Source organism: Branchiostoma floridae, chromosome 3 (assembly GCF_000003815.2).
Source record: "Branchiostoma floridae strain S238N-H82 chromosome 3, Bfl_VNyyK, whole genome shotgun sequence".
In the NCBI taxonomy this organism is placed as follows: Eukaryota; Metazoa; Chordata; class Leptocardii; order Amphioxiformes; family Branchiostomatidae; genus Branchiostoma; species Branchiostoma floridae.
In genome coordinates, this window is record NC_049981.1 from 16,495,028 (window position 1) to 16,518,191 (window position 23,164).

A 23,164-nucleotide genomic window follows, 5' to 3' on the forward strand; every position below is an offset into this window, starting at 1 on the left:
ACATATGTGGCGTTTATGTTGATTCCAATGGCAGGGCAATAGACTTTCGGGGAATCCCTAATATGATCGTATTGTTGATTAATGTTTCAAAGTTTCACAATATTGATAAAAACATTTGGAACTTTCTGAAACCTCATCGTCTAATCGTCTGGTTGTGCATTTATGCATTTAGCCTTCTGTGCATGGAAATATATTTAAGATTATTACTCATAAAGTCATTGAAGCGACAAATTAAAGGCATGGAAGATTCGAAGTGCCACCCCTGTCTACACAGCGTTTTCGGGTATACTTTATCATTTGCCAAACAAGACATATCTTGGGCAGCAATAGTTTGCAATAGGTCTGAAAAGTACATTTATCATAGAACAATCTACAAAATATTGGTATCATTTCCTGGGCTGCCCCTAAAGTACGTATTGAACGGCATTAGTCTCGAAAAGCCACAGTAACAGCTTGAATCTTTGGACAGTCTCCAAACTCATCTTGGAACCAATACAAGACACTATCAACTCGCAATGACTATACTTCTTGTATTTAGATCTGGTCCATATCTGACTGGAATAGTTCTAAACTGCCATGGTAAAGATTCGAAAATCTTTAAAGTAGAGCCATTGCAATGCAGACTATCAACTCATACTGTGACTAAAGGACAGACTTAATCCTTACCGTATGTCCCAAAGATACTATTTGAGCTACATTAAGATTGATTTGAATAGCCACAGTAACAATTGGACCCATTGAAATATTGGGCAATCTGAAGAAAGTATCTTAAATCCTAGATAGTGACACGCGGGCAGACTGTTAACTCTCTATGTAGCCGATTTTATTCTTATGAAAGTAGTCTGTTGCCTTTTGCTCCAATAAGACATATTGAAGTACAATAGTTTAAATGGGGCTAAACAGTCTCTGTACCCATTCGGGTAATCCACAGCAGTGGTGAGATGCAATTTAGTGTCAGGTTACATGTCTTTTATCAGGAATGCAACGAAGCAGTCGATGGAAAGTCAAATATTCTGCTGACCCTTGGTCCTCCATTGTATTTCTTTAAAAAACAAATCGTTATTTTCCCATCGAATCTGAAGCTGCAAACTACATTGAGTAGTGCTATGTAGATAGATTTAAACACAGATAGATGTAGGTGACGGCAGAAAGTGCCCTACATTTCCTTTAAATGGGATCCGGGTCAAATTAGAGGTATCGGGCAGATGCAGTGGCAAATGTCATCAAGTTTCATTATCGATTTTGTCCTAGCGAACACACAGCAAATCTTACAAAAACTGTGATTGACGTTCTTCTAATGGCATTGCCATTTCGAATGATTCAGTGTTTTGTAGATAACATTCGTAAAATCTTCATTGCGTGTGTTCATATTATGCATGCAGTTTCAGCCTTTTAACATATCTATTTACAGTATTTAATGTACGTAGGTTGAAATGCATATCACACGAAGAGAAGTTTTTGAATGTATTTGACCCTGGTATAATTGTCAGGCACTTGATAGGCTTTTCTAGCTGGTCATTTGCAGCCGATCGAATACATATATTATGTATAACTAACCTCTTCACTTATGCCAATCTAAAACTTGCACGTTGAGTATATACGCTATATTTATGCAACTCCATATATCTAGCAATGCGCCATAGTTAAATGCACTTGGAGCAAAGGTTGCATGGCTAAGTTATCTCAAACCTTTTAACCATTGTGCAGTGTAGATGCCATAGTCTTATTTAAGCCCAGCACATTAACCCAGACATTATAATGACGTTTAGATTAATTCTATTCATGGATGTACATTTCATTAAAAAAATATTCAACAATCACGCGATACTTAACCATTAGAGTTTTTCAAACTATTCACAGACTTGCTATGTTTTAATTTGAGACGATGCTCTGGTGAAAGTTCTGCTTAGCTAACGTAAAAGGCTCCATTGACCTACGCTTTGCAGTAGACCCCAACCCCATGACCCCTCCAACAGGTTAAAGCAGGTTGTAGTGCCCTCCATGTTAAAGGAAACGCATGGTCACCAAAGGTTTTTCTGGCGTCGGTAAGTCGAATGGTATAACTTTGGTGTCGCCATATTGACTGAGAGATGAGTAAATACACAGAGATATGTATAACCGATAAATGACCTAATGTAATAGAATTTGGGCATTTTAGTCCAAATGTCTACATCCATTCATATAGAGGCATAAAGAAGGAAGATGAGGGATGGATATGATCTTTTTACTGCCCTCTAGCTACATAATGGTAGAACAAGACGTCACCGAATTATACATTTTGATATGCTGTCACTTTTCTGCCAACGTAGACTGATACATGGTTTGGTTAATCAGACGAGACTGATTCATCTTCCGTGGTGAATACAGTCAGCCCGAACTGGCTGGATGAAATTTATCTCTGAGCCATTAGTAATTGTTTGATACGTGTGTGCATACGGGGGGATTTTCGGCCACCCAAACTCCACTGGCGCAAGTCAGCAATGTACTCGTAAGATGCCGTGAAGGATACATTTGCATTTTACTAGTATGCTACTAAGGGTTATTCTTAACGTATTATTAGTTAAACAACGTCAAGCGTTCATCAAAACCGACAAACGAAAAGGTCTGCTATTCTTGTCATTTTCAGTCAACTTTTCACCGGTCAGTACTCTTCAACACAAACCATTACAAGTACTATATTTAAGACAGAAACATGGTCATCATAACCGATGGACGAAGGTCAATGCTGAGGGATGAATACAAATAGGTCTCAATTTTTATTCAACTTTAATAGCCCGGTCGGTATTCTACAACCTCTAACATCATAGGAATCACTTAGGCGACAGAACAACAAAAGGGGTTAAATCTTTGTTGAAGGAATCGATGTGATATTTCCCCCAGCTATTCAGCCAGTACTTATTAACCATGAACATCATAAGAGTCAGATTTCTGTCCAGTTCAGGACAGTTCAGTTCTGTTTATAGGTGAGAATACCGACGAAGATGCCGTTGCATTGATATTCGCATTCTGACTCAATTTTTGACACGTTAGTACTCGAAAATCCGAAACTTGATAAGAAGTACTCAGGCGATGACAACAAAATGGTCACCCAGTCGATCGACGAAGATCAAAGCCTAGCGAAACAAGTAGGTCCGCTATTTTTCCTAATTTGTGACACCGGTCAGTATTCTTACAACTTAAAGCATCAAAAGAAACATATAGGCGTCTAAAACAAGATGGTCAACGAGTCATCCGACGAAGAGCAAATCTTAGGCAAACAAACAGGTTTGATGTTTTTCCTCATATTCGGCTTGACGCTTTGACCCGGGGACCGCGACACCAATCGATACCCGATGTTTGTGTTTAATGGAATAAAACAGGATGGATGGTCTCGCGGCGCGTCTGTAATCTTCGCGCCGTTCAGTCGTTTAGTGAAGGCGACTTATCTTCCAGAAACACGCAGGAAGGATTACCGATTCTTAAAAATGTGATTGCCTTCAAGGAATGCGTCAAAGAACCATTGACGTGTACCAAAGACTTTGATGTGTCACAACATGTTCAAGTTATGCCAATGATAGAGTTCCGATATGAGTGGAAAACTTATGCTTATGACGAAATTGTTAAGGTTATTACCTGGTGCGATGACAGGCACAGCACGAAAACAACTTTTTAAGCAAAGTTTCAGAGATACGTATAAAGCCCTTAAAGGCGGAGAAATATTTCAGCAGATTTTAAGATCTATCAAAGGCATCGGAAACATACATTTGGCATTTACGGAAGATTTCAGCGTTTGTAAATCTAACTTAATCTGTTGTGTTTCTTTACGTGAATTTTACATGTATTTTAGTATGCCGAAAAGACAACTTAAATGTCTCAAAAATATTTTCTGTCAAAACGGACAAATGCCGTTTCTCTAGATCTGTTACAAAATACATGTTAACCGGCTATGTCAAATGTAATAAGCCTTTGTCTGGTGTTAGATAAAACATTGCGTCATCTGTTTTATAACAGTGGCAAGATTTACAGTCAAAACTGAAAATTATTGCGCTTTCTGGCACAAAATGTTATGTTTATTCCTCAGCAAATACAAATTCAATACAATACAAAGTCAAATACCATAATCTTCTGTGTTGTTTAGCAATTCCGAAAGCATTTGACGTATTCAAACTTTCTGTGCGCAAGGTTTAATTCGAACAGGGGAGAACCTCTCACGGTTAGCTTATATGCGCTATTTTACGTTATATGAAATGTTGCGTATACCATGGTCAATATTGACCGAAGGATGCCATATATATAATTTATTTCGAACCGTCATTTACGCAAAGAAGGGAAGACCTCCCCCGTTAATATATTTGCCAAGACGTATATGAAATGTTGCGTATTTCATTTGAATATACGAAATGATTATTCTTTGAATCCGCGCAGTTTAAGCGAACTAGGGGAGACCTCCCCCGTTTAGCTTACTAGTATATGTTGCCAAAACGTATATGAAATGTTGCGTATTTCTGTAAAACATACGACATGTTTAATCTTTGAATCCGCGCAGTTTAAGCGAACTAGGGGAGACCTCCCCCGTTTAGCTTATATGCTGCCAAAACGTATATGGAATGTTGCGTATTTCTGTAAAACATACAACAAGTTTAATCTTTGAATGCTCGCAGTTAAAGCGAACTTCGGGAGACCACCCCCATTTAGCTTATATGTTGTCAAGACGTATATGAAATGTTGCGTATTTCTAAAACATACAACAAGTTTAATCTTTGAATCCGCGCAGTTTAAGCGTACTAGGGGAGACCTCCCCCGTTTAGCTTAGATGTTGCCAAGACGTATATGAAATGTTGCGTATTTCTGTAAAACATACAACAAGTTTAATCTTTGAATCCGCGCAGTTTAAGCGAACTAGGGGAGACCTCCCCTGTTTAGCTTATATGCTGCCAAAACGTATATGAAATGTTGCGTATTTCTGTTGAACATACGACATGTTTAATCTTTGAATCCGCGCAGTTTAAGCGAACTAGGGGAGACCTCCCCCGTTTAGCTTATATGTTGCCAAGACGTATATGAAATGTTGCGTATTTCTGTTGAACATACGACATGTTTAATCTTTGAATCCGCGCAGTTTAAGCGAACTAGGGGAGACCTCCCCCGTTTAGCTTATATGTTGCCAAGACGTATATGAAATGTTGCGTATTTCTGTTGAACATACGACATGTTTAATCTTTGAATCCGCGTAGCTTAAGCAAACTTGGGGGCACTACCCCCGTTTTATCTATTAGCTTATACCGTCTCAAAGGTTATATGAAACGTTGCCTTTTTCTGCTGAACATACGGCATGTTTGAAGCGCAGTTTCTGTGAACAGGAGGAGACCCTTTCCTTTTTTTTATACCGCATATATGTTCTGAAATTCCAGGGTCTAAATTAGGGTGAGGCCGCCTGTTTTCTTTGTGGCAAGTTGAAACTCGAGCTAAGAGACGGTAGAAATCCCGACTACTGCTATGAATATCTCCGCGACTCAACCTCTGCTTGAAGAATAAGGATGTAGTAGGTATAGCGTTTTGTGCAGTGAGTTGTGTATTCTCTATAAAACGGCAAGCAGTTCTTACGACAGGTAAATGTACGAAATATGTTTATTTCTTTATCTACAAGCAAGCGTCGAGAAAGAACAGTTTGTGCACACAGGCGGTGTCTTCTCGTGTTGCTCGTGTTTGTTTGGGTTAATTATGGTGATATGCGTGGGCAGGCAAGATGTAAATTTATTCAGCGTTATTTCGTACTCGCCATGGGGCGCACACCTCCGTCCGTCAAAGGAGGTTGAACTTCCTTGGTCCGTCTGTGGCACAGCTGTGTCATGTGATAGGATGTATCCAATGGCAGAAAAGAGTGGGGGGTTCAAATTTACGGGCCATACGTACGACAAGGAGCGGTTATTTTCCAGGCGTTCATTTTTGAAGAGAAGTATTGAAGAAAGTTTGGGCCTGTTGTAGCCCGCAAGTTGTGGCCGCGACGCCGCTTTTACCACCTAGGACCCCCGGTGACGGAATTTGACTCAAAGATACGAGGTGGCTATCATTCTGTAAAAGCTGTTGTTGTTGGAAATCGACACAGAATGGAAATCACGGCCCTTGTACCATCCGGATTAATAGAAGCCGAGACTGCAAGCTGAACATGTTTCGCGTTCACAGAATCCAGGACCATCCAACAGCACGAGTCATATCGGCCACTACTCTAGATCTTACCGGATTCTTATTCCTGTTGTGAACAGATGGAACTGTACATGTGTGCTCTTTTTAACTTACGCCGAAACTCTTCACCCGACACTGGAAATGGGACTGTGGACTGCTGCACGGAATTGCGCAACCGTTGTGATTGTTTCAACTGCCGACTACATCAGAATGAAAGGCCACAAATACCTAGTAGGCTGTAGGTTTTTTTTACTTTTCCATGTAATATTTTCTCGTAATTCAATAAAATTTCAAAGTTTCATCCATTGTATTTTCTTGCTTTGAAATGTGCTAATGATTATTCTCCTAAAATGGCACTTATCCACACCTTATAATCAACTTAATGCACACGTATATGAGACGTACAGAGGGAACTTTAAACATGTCTTAAGGGTGTTTTAGTACGTATTTATGACAACTTTAAGCTGCTGAAAAGAAAAATATAGACACATTAAATCCTCTTAATTCACACGTATATGAGACGTAAATAGGCTTTAGATCAAATAAACGTGAAGTTTAAACATGTCTTAAGGGCGTTTTAATAGATATTTATGGCGAATTTAAGCTACTGAAAAGGCACCTAAACACGTTATAATCCACTTAATGCACACGTATATGAGACGTAAATAGGCTTTAGATCAAATAAACGTGAAGTTTAAACATGTCTTAAGGGCGTTTTAATAAGTATTTATGGCAACTTTAAGCTGCTGAAAAGGAACCTAAACACACATTATAATCCACTTAATGCACACGTATATTAGACGTAAACAGGCTTTAGATCAAATAAACGTGAAGTTTAAACAAGTCTTAAGGGCGTTATAATAGGTATTTATGGCAAATTTAAGCTGCTGAAAAGGCACCTAAACACACGTTATAATCCACTTAATGCACACGTATATGAGACATAAATAGGCTTTAGATCAAATATACGTGAAGTTTAAACATGTCTTAAGGGCGTTTTAATAGATATTTACGGCAACTTTAAACTGCTGAAAAGGCACCTAAACACACGTTATAATCCTCTTAATGGACACGTATATGAGACGTAAAGAGGCTTTAGATCAAATTAACGTGAAGTTTAAACATGTCTTAAGGGCGTTTTAATAAGTATTTATGGCAACTTTAAGCTGCTGAAAAGGCACTAAAACACACGTTATAATCCACTTAATGCAATTGTATATGAGACGTAAAGAGGCTTTAGATCAAATAAACGTGAACTTTAAACAAGTTTTACGGGGGTTTTAAAAATCATTTACGACATCTTTAAGCTGCTGAAAGACAACGGGAAAACCGGAAAATAAGGACTAACACGGACCTACAGAAAGACCACTTAAAGGCAATATTTACGTACTCGTATAAGTGGTGTATAGATCCGTAAAGGAGGAAAATACGTCAACATTACGCATGGTTTCAGCATCCTTAAATACCGTTTTTCGTGCCGTGAGGTGTGGTAATCACTAGCACCTCTAAAATAGCCATGGTATCTGTGTAATTGGCGCCACATGTACATTGACGTCCCTGCATCTTTAAGCATTACATTGCTATATAGATACTTGAATTAAGTCCTCAAAGTACATATGAAATTAGTGAGATAGATTTTTGAAGTTTGGCTTGGGGGCTTGGTCTGCTGCATGTAATAAAACAGCTAAACACGGTAGTCTTTGAGCCCACTGTAATGAAAACATATTTGGAAAATATTTGTATCTTATGATTTCTTCTATGAGCCCCTGCACCACGGAAATGGTGTCTATCTTTTATTATCTCCATGAAAAATGGAGCGATAGTTTTGGATGTGAATGTCTGTGTGTGCGTCTGTGTGTGTGCTTGTGTTTCCGAATATTTGTGGTCAGCATAACTTAACTGAAGACCTCTGGATAGATTGTCATGATATTTGGTATATGCATAGGTGTTGGGAAGACGAAGGTCAGGGTCAATTTTTGACGCCCAGGTATGTGACCTTGGAACTGCAGCAGACATTCCGTTTTTTGTATCTTTTGACCTGGATGTGCTATATGATATTTTGGTGGCAGATAACTTGTGACGTAAAGGATAGGTGGTGTATGTTTGGGTCCCCTAGCCGGTTGCTCTGGAACACAGGGGCGTTTTTTCTCAAAATCTTAAGAGGATAACTGGGCAAGGGAACGACAAATTTAGATGATAATTGGTATGTAGGTAGCTTAGACAGAGATGTACATAATCAAGTCCAAATTATGCAAACTGGCGCTTGATTTGTATAATTAATGAGGGAAATCTATATTTGGAGTGTTTGCCATTGTAGGACTCAAATACCTGTCATATATGTAATATGTGGCTTGTGGAACATTACAGATATCAATTATGCAAATACGTCCCTAATTTGTATAATTATGTAAAAGTGCTATAATTCTTCTAAATGGTAAATAATTGCACAATCAACATTGTGGCCAATGTACGTTATCTAAATGTGTACATAACTAAGCACAGATTATGTGAATGTGGAAATCATTTACATAGACAGACTATTTCATGGAGATATGAGGTCTCCGAACTCTTCTTTTCTGAGTATTGTTCGGTACGCTTCATTGTTTTAATATATAAATATTGTGCATAAATACCAAGATAGAATAATTTTTGAAGATGTTTCTTTCTTTGATGCCATTTGTAACTAATGTTTTTCTGTTCAGTATATTATGTTTTAGAGTCCATTCCAAGTCACCATGAGGGTTTTTGGGTGATATTTGTAATTAGTCTGAATTTTTTTGAATAAAAGAATATCTGAGCCACAATAATTGAATTCTTTTCAAAAATTTGACTAAGAGAATACTCATCGATTTGAATTCCTTTGAATATTTTAGAAACATTTTGAAAGTAACTGTACAAAGAAGTCTTTATTTAGAATAATTGGGAAACCTCTCTGTGATTATTTCACATTTACAAATATTTACAAATATTTGTTAACTTTGCAAAATGGTAAAACTAGTTTATTGCCCCCATAAAAGTAAGCCCTATTGTTGAATCTGTATATTTTTAGATTTCACTGCTGGGCACTGGCGGTTCCTTTGTGGTGGGCCATTGTTGCATGGCACCCAACCATACTTTGCAAGGATGTGTGAATTGCTATCTTCCCAGCCCACTGAACCATTTACAACTAGAAAGGCAACATTTTTGAAAAAAAAAGCAGGATGTGGGCGAAGGGAAAAGAAAGCAAAAATCGCAGGAAAAGAAGCAAAAAGAAAAAAAAATTAAAAAACATTATCTGTCCACGGATTCGATCCCGGAGCGTTGGTTTACCGCGCGTGAATAATACCACTGAGCCAGTGCTACAACATGTTAGGGGGATGTTTTAACAGGTATACAAATGTATTGCGTTGCTTGAAAAAACCCGCGAGCTTCCGCTGGCTATTTCTCGCTTATAATCGAAGGTATTTCACTAAAACTTGGACAGAATACTAGAATAATTTTTTGTGGGGCATTTTTATGTTGTTATTTAGCCGATTAGATGCTCTGAACTTGCTGCATTTTCAACGTTTTTCGGCCCCGTAGCCGGTTCTACCCAACGTCCAATACCCCTACTTTTTGTGATACTGCGCTGCCGAGTGCCATTTTGTGACCTGGGCGTTGATAGGTTTACCCCTGACGTATCCACCAGACAGTCAGAATGTTAGCCAATCAAAAAGCTGGAAACGTGGACTGCATGCTACAGGTTCCATTTTTTCTGAGTTTTGATTGGTCGGGTGGAATATCTGTAGAGATACAAAATGTGTGGCTTCGCCCACATAAAAAATGGTAGAAAATGGTAAATAATGGTAGACTGCTGTTATCGCTATTTGGAAACCATTAGAAATATCCAATTCCACACCATGAATATTTCCAAAGTTTTACAGGACCAGGGAAATATTTATAAAGTTGAAACAGTGTTAAAAATATTTCTGAAGTATCAAATGTCCTAGACATCAATTCTAAACAATGGCAACAAACATCCGCACGGTGTCTTGGAATGGACTCTAAGCGCATATTTGTATCTTTCAGAAAATAGCTTTATACAATCTTAATTATTACAAATGGATGTAGTAAGATGCACTTTTATCATATTGCGCCAATTTTGTCCAAGTTGGAGAGAGTCCAAATAAATAATTTTGTTTTAAAAGTTCACGTTGTGTTTAGTCCCTTTCGCCTTTCCTATCACTCCTTTGGTATGCCACTCTGTAATAATAAGTATTCCCTCCACGAACAGTCATTGACCTTATATCGGTCTGGAGAACAACATCCTTTTTGGCCTTTCCAGGGTCAGACCAATAAAGGTCTGAGTCACACTTATGTGTTGTATCGCCATGAAACATGTTCCTCCCATATACCACCACACAATTTACGTGCAACCTCCTTGTGGAAGGCTAAGAAGGAGATAATATTCAGGACATTTGCTGTCCTCGTGTATTATTTGAGATGAGCCGGCGTGGAGTTTATATGTGTACGTTTTTTGTGTTTATCATGCAATCGATGCATTGGTCACGCGGCTTTCTTGAGCACAGCCTAGCCACATTCGTCTGCATCCTGCGGTCATTACGAGCTGGCGGGCTGGACTGATGGGGTGAGGGCCATCTATTACAAACAATTGCCTCCCGTGGGAGCGTCAATTCAGGACGCATTACCGCACCTGTCAAACACCCTCTTCAGGTAACAGGAGAAGGAGGAATTCAAAGAAAGACAAAAGATTAGAGGTCGAATAGAACAACCGATGGGACCTTAATAACGTGGCGGGTTTATAAATTTAAATCGGAAAAAGACTCTCCGAGGAGGAACACCGATATGATTACTTTTGATAAACAAAATACAAAATACGTCTGAATTTTTTATTCTACGTGTAATGAAACATAAAACGAATGAGGATTTGTAAAGGACTGATAGCTAGACTGATGTTACTAGTTTTCTTAAAGATATATGGTTGCTATGTCTAATCAAAATTGCGCAGGAAGACGTTAGTACATCACTGTTATTGGAATTACATGTCGGATAAGTAAGCCAATCTATTCCTGTCTGCGATAAAAGCAAACACATTAGGAACTATTTCGTTTTCTCAGAAATTATCTGCCCAGTAGATCTGAGATCCCCTCTCTCTCCCCTCTCTCCTTCTCCACCTCTTTTTCTTACTTTATTTCTAAACACAATGCCCCTTATAGATAGAAAAAGTGCTATTTGTGAACGTTACTAAGAATCGTAATTCTTTAACAAAGATGTATCAGGATTTTTTTCCTATTTTCATAAGTTTTCGGTAAAAGATAGGTACAAACAGTATACTTTCATTTGAAGACCGATTGTGCCAGAAAAAACATTACATATGCGTCACAGTCATAAATATGAAGTCACCTATGTTTTAACCTTGGAAAAGCAATAGAATTACAGAGATGTGTGGACAGCAACTATATCCCACACGTCACCAACATTTAGACGGTTACGCCATTATTCTACATGGTCTATGATAACTAGTCCGTTTGTGAAGGTCAGACATTGAAATGAATGTTGTCTAAAGGCACGTTTCTAAAGGTTAGAAATCAAGAAAAACAATATTCACATACAATTTAATCTCTACAATAGGATAAAAACGGAAATTTACTTCCGAACGTTTCGGGTGGCATCCATCACCTTTCTACAGAGACACTAGCGGAAACAATATAATACAAAAAAACATTTGCAAATGTCACTAATATATGAATTATGGGTTCCTATGGTAAGACAATATCATAGGAAAAGCTACTGTCCTTTGTAGAGCAAAGATGGGTCCCATATTCTGGATAGTTTTACGTGGAGTTCTGGAATAATTCAGCTCAATATAGATCTCAGTAACATTTTGGTCCCAAAATTGAAATTATTTTGAATGACATATACAACCACTTTACACCATATTTTCATCAATAAAGTTTGGTACATTATTTTGCATTCAAAACTACAAGAACTGGATATGGATGAGGCTTTACAGAAACTGCAGTGAAAGGGCAGCAAGAGCCTTACTTTGGGAGCCGGACATTCAAGACCACCAAAGCCAGTCGGCCGAGGCAACTGTGGTCTGTGTTGACTGAGAGATTACAGCTTTATACATGTTTGTATGTTGCAGTGCGTAACATCCTTACCTGAATATTGATATACAATGCTATAGAGTCAATTTACCTTACTACGCAAAGAAATGTCAGGAAAGGCTACTTATATTGTCCTAATCAACTGAATCAACACTAACGTTTGCGATGTTTTAGCGGTAGAAAAGCACTAATATTACAGAAATGTGTGTATAGAGGCCATGATCTTCTGCGTAACCGTTGGTATAAATGGCGATAGTGGTATCAAGAAATTGCGTTATGGTATGTTGTTGATATCTCTAGTACACCTCGCTACACGGGGATGTAGAATTCCTTTAATTTGTTACTTGAAAGGCAATCCTACCGAGGTCGATACAAATGACCTCACTTTCGGGTGCCATTTGAGATAGGAGCTGAAATTGGAATCCACCCCCCGATACACACTAACACGAGACCTGGAGGACTGGCTTTGCCAAATCAAAGTACTATCTGGGTAACACATTTTCACATCGTCTACCAAGTGCAATACGTGGACAATATTATTCAAGAAAATTGCTCAATTTGGTGGCTATTGTGATTTCAATTCTCCCATAAGTCTTTCACGATTTCACGTGGTTCTCTTTACTTTCCAAAGCTGTCGATTTTTTTGTCTACACGTCGTTTCGAATTCGTTACGTATATACTCTCTAGCACTAACAGTGATAAAAGAACTAACATACAAACTGTATCAAAAGACTACAGTTCTTTCCATCAGATAACAATAAGCAAGCGATTTCCTTAAAAATAAATGAAAAGGAAATTGTATCAATGGTTATTTGGGGGTAGGCTTATCTTGTTTTTTAACGAGAAGGAAATTTCCGAATGCAGGGAAACAAAATATGCTTGATAGAGCTAAACATGGAGTGCGCAAACTCTTGTCATGTAGATGATAATGTACCTAACAATGATATATGGCAAGGTAATACACGCTTTAAGATGGAGACTGTGGTTCTAGACGCTTTGGGGTGCTCCACAAATATTTTCCGAGTATACATACGCTCAATATATATATAGTGTGAAGCACTATGTTCTTGAATACAACACTACGTAGATAAAAATATGATCACTAACATATCTATTACTGCATTCTCGACACTCACACTTTACTGAGATGGAGCAATGTTTGAAACGATATTTCAGTGGTATCTTAAACATAGCTATTGAATACAGTCTTACCTTTGCGGCCAATCAATGAAGAGCAAGTGTTCATCCTCAAGGCATCCTGGACAGACTACATGCCGTGGTTCACAAGAGGTATGTAATTGCCGTGTAAAACGTCCCGTTAGGAGCAGCTGTTTTAAAAATAGATAACGGTTAGTGAGCTACGAGACAAGAAATCCTTCCCCAGGAATGACCGAAAATCCCATTCGTTCATAATGTAACACTGCTGCAGCTGCGTTCGGCTATTAATGGGGCACTACGTGTCCTGCATTCATCTATAGTTTGATGTACTACATTGTGAAACGCTGCTGCAGAGTTTATGTACCACTGGTTGGTTATTCATAACCCATGGCAAGTTGGTTACAAAAGATTAATTACTCTCACTGTAAGATACATAAAGAGTAACAGTTCTTCACTGAAACCTTTTAAGTACAACATGTGGTACATGATACGCCGTACATATTAGTCCTGACTGGAATCTTAACTAACACTTTGGATTCATGATCCTGCCTGCAATAAAAAAGTGCACTTAGATTTAAAAAAAAGAAATTGGTAATAAAATGAACAGTATACAGTACCTTTTACAGTTATGATGAGATGAGTTTACCGGTAGCCGATAAAGTTCCACCACCCAGTTGACCCGTGCTTCACTGAAAACGAAGGATGTCTAGCGCCCAGCTGCATAAACTGCACGATGTATTCCCAGCAAGTGCGCTGAGGGAAGTCACATGATCGCGGCTAGCATTGAAGTTCTGTCTGACCGCACTGGTTCTTTCCATGCACATTCAGGGTGACGGATCGTCCGTACGACACGGCGAAATGAAGCGTTGTGGAGAAATCTCTGAAAATGAGCAATCAGTTTACTGGTAGATAAAGATGAATTAGGACAAGAGCTCTAAACCGTGAAGGGTACAAGTTCGTTATCGCTGCGTCCTACCGCGCTTGATGTAAGAGAATCATGTCGGATATCTCGACAACTTAAATTAGGAAAGACTTTTCTGGTTGGCACTTGCAGAAGAAGGACCAATACACCAAGATAGAACTGATAAAGCATGGCAGTTCAAAGTCGCCGCTTAAGCCTTAAGATTCTCATATGATAATACAATGGGAAATATTTATTAGAATCACTATTGTAACGTGCATGTTTGAATCATTTCATGAGTTTCCATTAGTTTGTTCAGATGAAAAAAAAATACAATCCTTTGACAAATTATTCAAACATATTATTGATTAGTAAATTATGTTATCATCCAAACTGTCAGTTCGGATGTCTTGAAGTATATGTTGAAATATTCAAAGCTCAGATCAAACCAAGCCGTATTTCAAAACAGGAACATGCTGCAATGTGATACCCATTTACGTGTAAAATACGGAATGATTTCATTTAAAAACTAAATCTGGGACGAGACAAGAGAGAGACGAGAGATAATTGGAGAACATATCACATATGAATCATTTCAGTAGACATGAACATGACTACGGCTCATAGATATTGCTATCTGTAGAGCCCAAATGTGAAGTCGCAATAGAGAACCCCATTGGGGGCTACAATACCTAAACAACCATACTTCGATGTACTCCGTGATAATAAGCCATATGATATATAGACATCTGCAATGTTTGATATCATAGAAGCACATACATAACTTTTGCATCTTCTGAAATGTTAATACGTTACACCGCTCGCAGCAATAGACACATTTTAGAACGAAGCACGAACTTGTAGGACGTCTAAGGTGCCGCCATTGGTAATTTCTCTGAAACACATTCCTGATACATAAAGCTCTGATAGATGCAATGGCCTTCATGATGCATCGCTTTGTGCCATGTAATAAGATTGTAATTACCGAAGCACTATTTGAAATTGTAAATGAGCTTTGCACTAATCCTACAGATGGCCTGACAGGCATCAGCAAAAAGCTTTCCCGCAATGCCATAATCTCTTCTATGTGCCATCAATTCCGAACAATCCTCGCCATACATTCTTATCCCATGGTTAATACCCATGGAGTGTACGACGGGTTGAAGATTAGAGTGACTCTGTCGATCGCGATCGAGGAAAGGTCGACGTTAATCAAACGTGTGTATAATAATTCACCAGGGGAAAGGGCGATGGTGCAAGTCAAAAAAACAAAGCACAGAGATCCTTAAACTTCATCCAGTTTGACGGCGCGGTAGGGTCTACTTCTGCCATTGCCTCCGAGACAAGAGGTTAACTATATACGTTGTGTGATGGCCTATGCCTACAGAGTCTCTGATGAGTCATCTTCTTGAAAATCACTAACTACACGCAAACACCTTGCACGTCACGGTACAAAAAACTCAGAAAGATGCATCATTTTCGATTGATATCAAGAAATGGTTGCTAAATGTAATTCATACGTGATTTTCAGGCCGCAATAGTGCTGACTGAAAACTATAGATTGAATCATGGTGTACGTACTGGAAAAGAATAAAACAATATTGAATGAGAAATCGTGCTCCCAGCACATCTTGACGTGAGTAGTTAGGAATATTGATATTGCAACTTCAGCCCTAGAAGGCTTTGTGATATCGGAGAACGTGCCGAATCACACTTACAATCATTCACTGACAAAATATGTATAGCCCAGTCTTTTATCTTTGGTTTGATATGAGGGAGGCGGCTTGGGGCTGAAGTATGCCCCTCTGTGGGTCTGCCTTCACAATACATACCGTGTATATCTCAAACTCAATAATAAGTCAAATCCGGCTTTTTGTCGTGACTGCTTTTCTTTTAGAACCGTACATAGTACAGCTGAGGTCCTCCACTGAAGTTCCTAATGAAAAAGAACTGCAACATGTTTGCTATTTATATCATTTTGTTTAAGACTGTAACGAAGACCAGTACTTAATCAAAACAATACTTCGAATATGTCGAGTGTCTACAGGTTTACCATATCAAAAAATTCAGAAAACTTAATTAGTAAAATCTCTATGTATTTACTTATCAGCCTCTTGAATTTGCTAACGCAAGGCATCTGCATGTATGTGTCTGGCCATGCTGTAACCCTTGGTGGCTTTATTGATGAAACAAGGAAATACAGGTGAGGCATTCTACAACAAGACAAACAAATATAGGGAAAATGCAATACTTTTAACGTAACTATGTAATAAAAAACTACCCCAAGATACTGTTCTACATATCTAAAGACCTAGTACATGAACATTTTCTGGCGAAAATACCTATTTACATACTGTAAGGATCGCATGCTCTCTGTACAAAGATAATTCTTTGCAGGGTACAGAACAGTGAATGCAATGAACTAATTTTTATCTATTTCAAGTTGAGAAAAATTTGGCAGGTTACTTTCTTCATAGTCGAGTAATTTACAAAAGGTCATTGCAAAATAAAATCAGCACACTGTTGTGTAAATCAATTTATCAGCTGTAGAGAAGATGACAATCGGATCCACTGGGACGGTGTAAAGTGAATATACGCCTACAGGTTGATCATCACGGAACGTTCAGCTGACGTCAACATGCAATTCTCTGTGGATATCAAACTCTTATCAAACAAAGTGAAAACTAGGATCTCTTGTCAAATGCAGGCGCTGGATTACAAATGTATGCGCATGCAATATAAGTAATTCATTTTAAAAAAAAAATTCATTTCAGTCGAACAGGTTATTACAAACGATTGTAGGTGAAGAAACAAAGCTTTTACATAGCTTTTATATAGCATTTTCCTAATAACAGAAAAAATGATATATTCCTGGATTGGCTCCAACAGCTTAGGCTGGAGTGTTTTAAGCCAGACACATGTAACAATGACAGATCCTGCTGCACGTACATTCTTAAAATGGGAACGTGCACGCTTTGCAAACACAGCACAATCGGTAGACATACGTAACTATAATCATAAGTGGAAAAATGTATGTGCAAGCGATAAATAAATTGATTTGTATGTCAACTAAATTAGCCTTGCTGGATCCAACCCCATTCAATGAAAGTAAGGAATCTATAGGACTATTCAGATAAATATTTTTAAAGCCTGGTTGTTTCTTGATCTATCCATCCTAAAATCAGATTACTTGGTGTTGCATAAAGAGTAATGATACTAAGCGGAATGTTTTAAGTGGCCATAATATGTTAAAAAGAAGAAGCTGTAACTGGTGCCACCAGTAAGAGTTGAAATATTTCCACTACATGAATAAAATATATCTAAAACACATTTCTCTAGAATTACGACTTTGGCATACAAATGTCGAAACATTCTTCAATCTATATTTTGTATCTGTTAGGAAGAAAACTAAGTAGTACTGCACTCTGCACAGTCAAATACCAATGTACCGCGTTTATACCACTTCGTTAAATTCTATTAGTGTACTGATTGTTATGATTATGTTGCTGTCTTTTTGGAAAACAATCGTATTTGTTATTAGGGTTTTTATTTGCTTTAGAACTTCTTCATTGCCTCAGTTTTTATAGTTCTTTTGTACAACTGGTAACTGTAACCAAAGAAAAGTAACATAATATTCCAATATAAATGCTCAGACAATAAGCCTACGACTGAGGCTACCAACTGGAGACTCCCAAAAGCGACGCCTAACGTCACTTTAAACAGCTATATAGATATGTATAGTCACTGGTAAAGACAATGAAGCGACCCTTCTTCTATTTTAGTTTGTACAGTTCCTCGTTACTTTGGCCCCACATGAACAAATAAGAAGAAAAATATCCTCCCCCCTCAAAAAAAAAAGCTGATGGGGATCTATGTCTATTGCAAAGTAGATATAGCTACGTGCTAGGGCTTTGTCAGCACATTTAAGATCCCAACGTTTCGGCTGGAATGCATGTTTTCTTGGGTATATTCACCCATTATAGCATGACAAACATTTGATTTTGCGATAATTCCATAGATATGGCGATTTTTTTACCTCTCCCCGAAAGACAGTATCGTTTATTTATCCATCCTGGGCATTGAAAAGAATTATCGAAACATGTATGTCATATAGTTCTGTTATGTATTTTTGTAAACATTTTATTTTATCTAAGGTTATCTATTATTGCAGACATCATAATATGCATTGCGTGTTTGCATTCAAGATAACCTCATACAGTGTTAAGTCATCTTAGTTTTTTTTTCATATCTAATTTAATTGCATGTACTGATGCTTTCATACGCCTGTTGGTAACCCGTAACAAGGTTAAATGTATGCTTCTGAAGTTCTCATGAGTTCCCAGGTCTCCTCTTGAAGCGTCAGCGAACATATTGCAGTTCATGAGTTTCGTCTAGCATCTCCAAGGTCAAATCATTAGCATGTATGTATGTAACAAGAGGGTCTTGGCGGTGATGTGTGTTGGATATCTCATATCTATTCAGTAAAGCTTCCAGTTTTTTTCCAGTAAGGCCATTTTCTCTGACTGCAGATGAATTGAAACGTCGCCGCTTCCCCTGAGAGTACCGTCACAAGAGATACCGAAGTGGCAACCTAAGCTGACATTCCAACCTGCATGATGACTGAGCACGAAGAGGACTTTTTCAGGCCCAGTTAAAAGGACGTATATCAGCAGGTCCGTTACATCTAAGGTGCCTTTGATGTCATTTTGAAGCTCTTAGACAAACCGCAAGATAGATGACTCGGCTGCTAGTAAGATCGACGCGTCAGTGAATGTGGGACTTCTCGAGTTGCGTTCCACATTGTCAAGGTCGGCCCTCGATATACGAGTGTGAGAAAGGCCGCAAAAATGTACTTAATATGTTTTATATCTATATAATTCACAGGATATCGCATATGTAGTGAGTATCATAACAGTAGAGCCGCATATCAAGTGCGTTGACGGCCACTCACCTCTGCTATAAACTTTTACGTTAGAAGTTATGAATGATACAAGTATTTTGCTTGCCACTCTATTTGAATAACGCCTCAAAGGGGCAATATCGATATCTCTAATATATAATCATGCGTTATGAAAGCTAGTCCTTCAAATAGTCGGAGAAGTACTGCTATCTGTTCCATCTGATACATTTTAAAGGCTTGGCAACATAAATATTAAAGTAAAATATAAAAGTAAAAAGGGTCATCGGCCTAGGCCTTAAAAATTCCATTAGATCTTATCTATGAAACAAGTATTTTACTTGCCCGTCTTTTAAATGACAGAGTTTGAGTGGCCATATTTACGATCTATACATATATCAAGCAGTGTGAATACTTATGCTTTGAAGGGTATTGGTTCCATCCAATACATTTATATTGTAATGGATTAGTTACAGATATGTTTGAAACTAGAAGGATACAACAGCGCCAACTACATAAATCTGAATGACTCCCTTTATAACAGACAGACGTTAGCATGTTTATGCTTCAGCAGTCGTAGAGAGTTTATTAATTCAACTGTATGCTTTCCAGAATACGACATCCAAAAACAGTACACGAAGTACCGTATAGTTAAGACAATAGAGGCAGGTACTACATTAGTTGATACTTTTGCGTCGATACTATATGTGTAATAAGCATTGGCATGAGTTTGCAAATGTATAACAGTACTATTTATGCATGTACTGAAAAATAACAGTGCTATCTATGTACTGAAATAAACATTTACCATTCGTGAAACAGCGTGGATATAATTTCCCAGCATAACTGATGAGGGGGATGTTTCTATATGAATCTACAAAGGTCCCTATAAAGTTACACATTTAACTCTTAAACACTGAGCTTTTACTGTGCTCTCCCTACGGTCCCATATCTATATACTGTGATTGAACACGAGACAGGCAAAAACTAAGCACGAATGAAACGGCAGTGCCAGTTTCCTCATACATCTTTATGTGCGCTTTGGATCTACCTTCTCACTTGCAGGGATTGTATAGCAGTAAATGCCCTTCAGGGAAATGTTTTAAACAGCTGCCGGTATGGGACTTTGAAGTTGGTAAAGCTTTCTTGTAAATCAGTCTTACATCTATACATCTGGGGATGTTATCATACCATATAAGATTCTAAAGAAAGCAACGACCACAGGGGTTCTCTCAACGCTGTAAAACCAGTGCCATTAAAAGTAACCATAAACCAACCGGTAGAGCTTTGCCAAAAAGTTTGATCGTGTTGAAAGGAGTTCAATTTTCTTTCGCCTTTCTTGCGTTTATTATAGAATATTTGTAAGTGGAATTAACTGTTAAACTTTGCCAATGCACATTGTAAAACACTTTTCTTCCCTTTCTGTAATGAGTACATCAATGGTTTGTGAATAAAGGGTTAATGCCCCGGCCCGAGGTGTATATGGTGAGATAATCCCTGGTCAGGTGCGATATGTATTATCATATAGCCAGGCGCCGCGGACCAATCAGAAGGCCCCGTTCCACGTTGGTTATGACGCCGTAACACGTAGATTCAGGCCAGGCAGGTGGGTGGCCAGTGTCGATGCAAATCGACACCGGTGCCGGTGTCGATTCATTCTGACCAATCAGGGGAGCGATACCCACCTGCCTGGCCTGAATCTACGTGTTACGGCGTCATAACCAACGTGGAACGGGGCCTTCTGATTGGTCCGCGGCGCCTGGCTATATGATAATACATATCGCACCTGACCAGGGATTATCTCACCATATACACCTCGGGCCGGGGCATTAACCCTTTATTAGACAACGGGGCTTCCTATTATATACGCGGTCATCAATTAAATATAGACCCTTGTTGTTTACAGTATGGTGTCGTCTTTCTTTGTATACAGTTCGATGTTAGATTTTATAGTTTTGTTAAGCTTATTGTAATACTCACTTATTGCTCCTGTACAATGTAGAGCGACGTATATAGCAATTCTACGCTACATAAGGTGGTATAGTATATACTCAATTAAGTATGCTTGTACAGTCTTTGGTGTGCCTTTATGTATACGTACTGTTACAATTAGAGTTTCATCACATGTCAGTGAATTATGTACTTTGATATGATTCCTTTATCTAATATCAACGAGGGTTTTGGCATAGATGACACATGTATTACCAGATCTTGTAAATGAAACTCAATCACAATTTGTTTATACTCAAATCTTAGGAACTACTAGAGAGTGTTATAAAGTTACATACAATTTGAACACTCGCTTTAATTTCGGTATCACCATTCTGTACGCACTTCGTGAATTTTTAGGGCTCATTGGAGAGAGAGAGGAAAGACGGAACTGAGAGTAACAATTTTCCAGAGTTCGAGTATCAGGTGCTGTAGGATCGTGTTAAGTGAAGTGGATTACGCCAGGCCATGAGGGTGCTACCGGTAAGGCAAGGGTCGATAGCTGTTACATGTTAAAGTTAGCCCAGGATCCTAGCAGCGTAAGTCTGCAGGGAAATGCAAGATCTATAGGAAGACAGAGAAACACTGGAGGAACAATCTAAACAAGATCCATCAACAACATCTCGAGTTATGTTGTTCAAAGCCAAACGCACATACGTACAAAGCTCGCTGCAGACCAGGTATACCATTTTCGAAGTTGACCTTTCTTTTTACAATCGCTACACACCTATTAAATATCATGAACATCCATTTACAAGTTTTTGAGTTATATGCTGTTGACCTACATATAGATCCAAAAGGTCCTGGTTTAAGTTGCAACCGTTCCAATAACATTCTGCCATTCTAGCGAATGCAATTAGTCGAACTAAAATAGTAAATAAAGAACTGGAAGAGGAAATTAGCTGTTATACACGCCCTGCATCACATATAGCATAAATTCATGTTCCAAAAGCCAGGACTAAGCGTCTAAAGAACACGTCATTATACCATGCATGCCATTTAACTTTACAATAAGCCATGTAAATTTTTGAGCCAAGCTTTTAACTTGCCTGATTATTTTCATTTTCTACATATCAATTTGTTGTCTGTTTTTGATAGATCATACCCAGCTTCATACCCAGCAGAAACTTCTGGAAAACTAGATAAAAGGTTCAAACCTTAGTAGGTCGAGGTCGCCCCGGGTAAAGAAATTTTGTAAATATATATTTTGCCAATCGCCAAGATTCTCTTTTGCATTCGAAACATGATAATTTTTCATGAATCTATTAGAGATTCGTTTCTGGTAATTATAGAAATACCTTGGCTCCAACCATACCCAGAATATCTCGACATGAGAAAGATTGGGTACGTGCATACGTCGACGAGTTGTATGACCGGATATCTCAGAACTTGAAGTTTAAAGAATGTTTAAACTTTTCTTGATTTAGTTTTAGGGAAATTGTCGTGAACAGAGCAAACCTACCCCACCCCCCGAACTGGATCACAGAAAACCTGGGTACAAAATTTATAACCATGATGGTGGTAGTTTACTGTATACAAACGTGTGCCATCCTGCCGTCGTGTCGGTGAATGTGTTATTTTCTTATAGCCATGATGACTGGAAACACATTTCGCCACGAGTACTTAGACGTTAGTAAATCGAGTTCACAAATGTACCCATCTTCTCCTTGTCATAATTTTCAACTTGGCGATACTTATCACAGTTGTAAAGAAAATCTTATCAGCTCCCCACACATGTACAAAATATTCCATATTATGTGCAATTATAACATCAAGCGCACAGCGTCGCTACAGTTGTGTCGTTACTTTTTACGGGATGGATATTATCATTGGTTAACAAATACGAGTACGCATCTTTGAGCTACTATTCATGTTTTATCTAAAGACACAGTTTGAAAGTTTTGAAATATATTTTTTGTCACAACAGTGGTGCAAGTGATCTGTAAGTCAGAACTTTTGACGTTCTGA

At 38.3% G+C, this 23,164-nt stretch overlaps 1 protein-coding gene across 1 annotated transcript in view; it reads right to left on the minus strand.

Moving 5' to 3' along the window:
• Positions 1 to 13,726, minus strand: part of LOC118410820 (glutamate receptor ionotropic, kainate 1-like) — a 42,907-nt gene extending 29,181 nt beyond the window's left edge. Inside the window, exon 1 of the mRNA XM_035812649.1 lies at positions 13,464 to 13,726. The gene's annotated coding sequence lies outside the window, so the exon portion shown is untranslated. The remainder of the gene's footprint in view (positions 1 to 13,463) is intronic.
• Between the last annotated feature and the right edge of the window lie 9,438 nt (positions 13,727 to 23,164).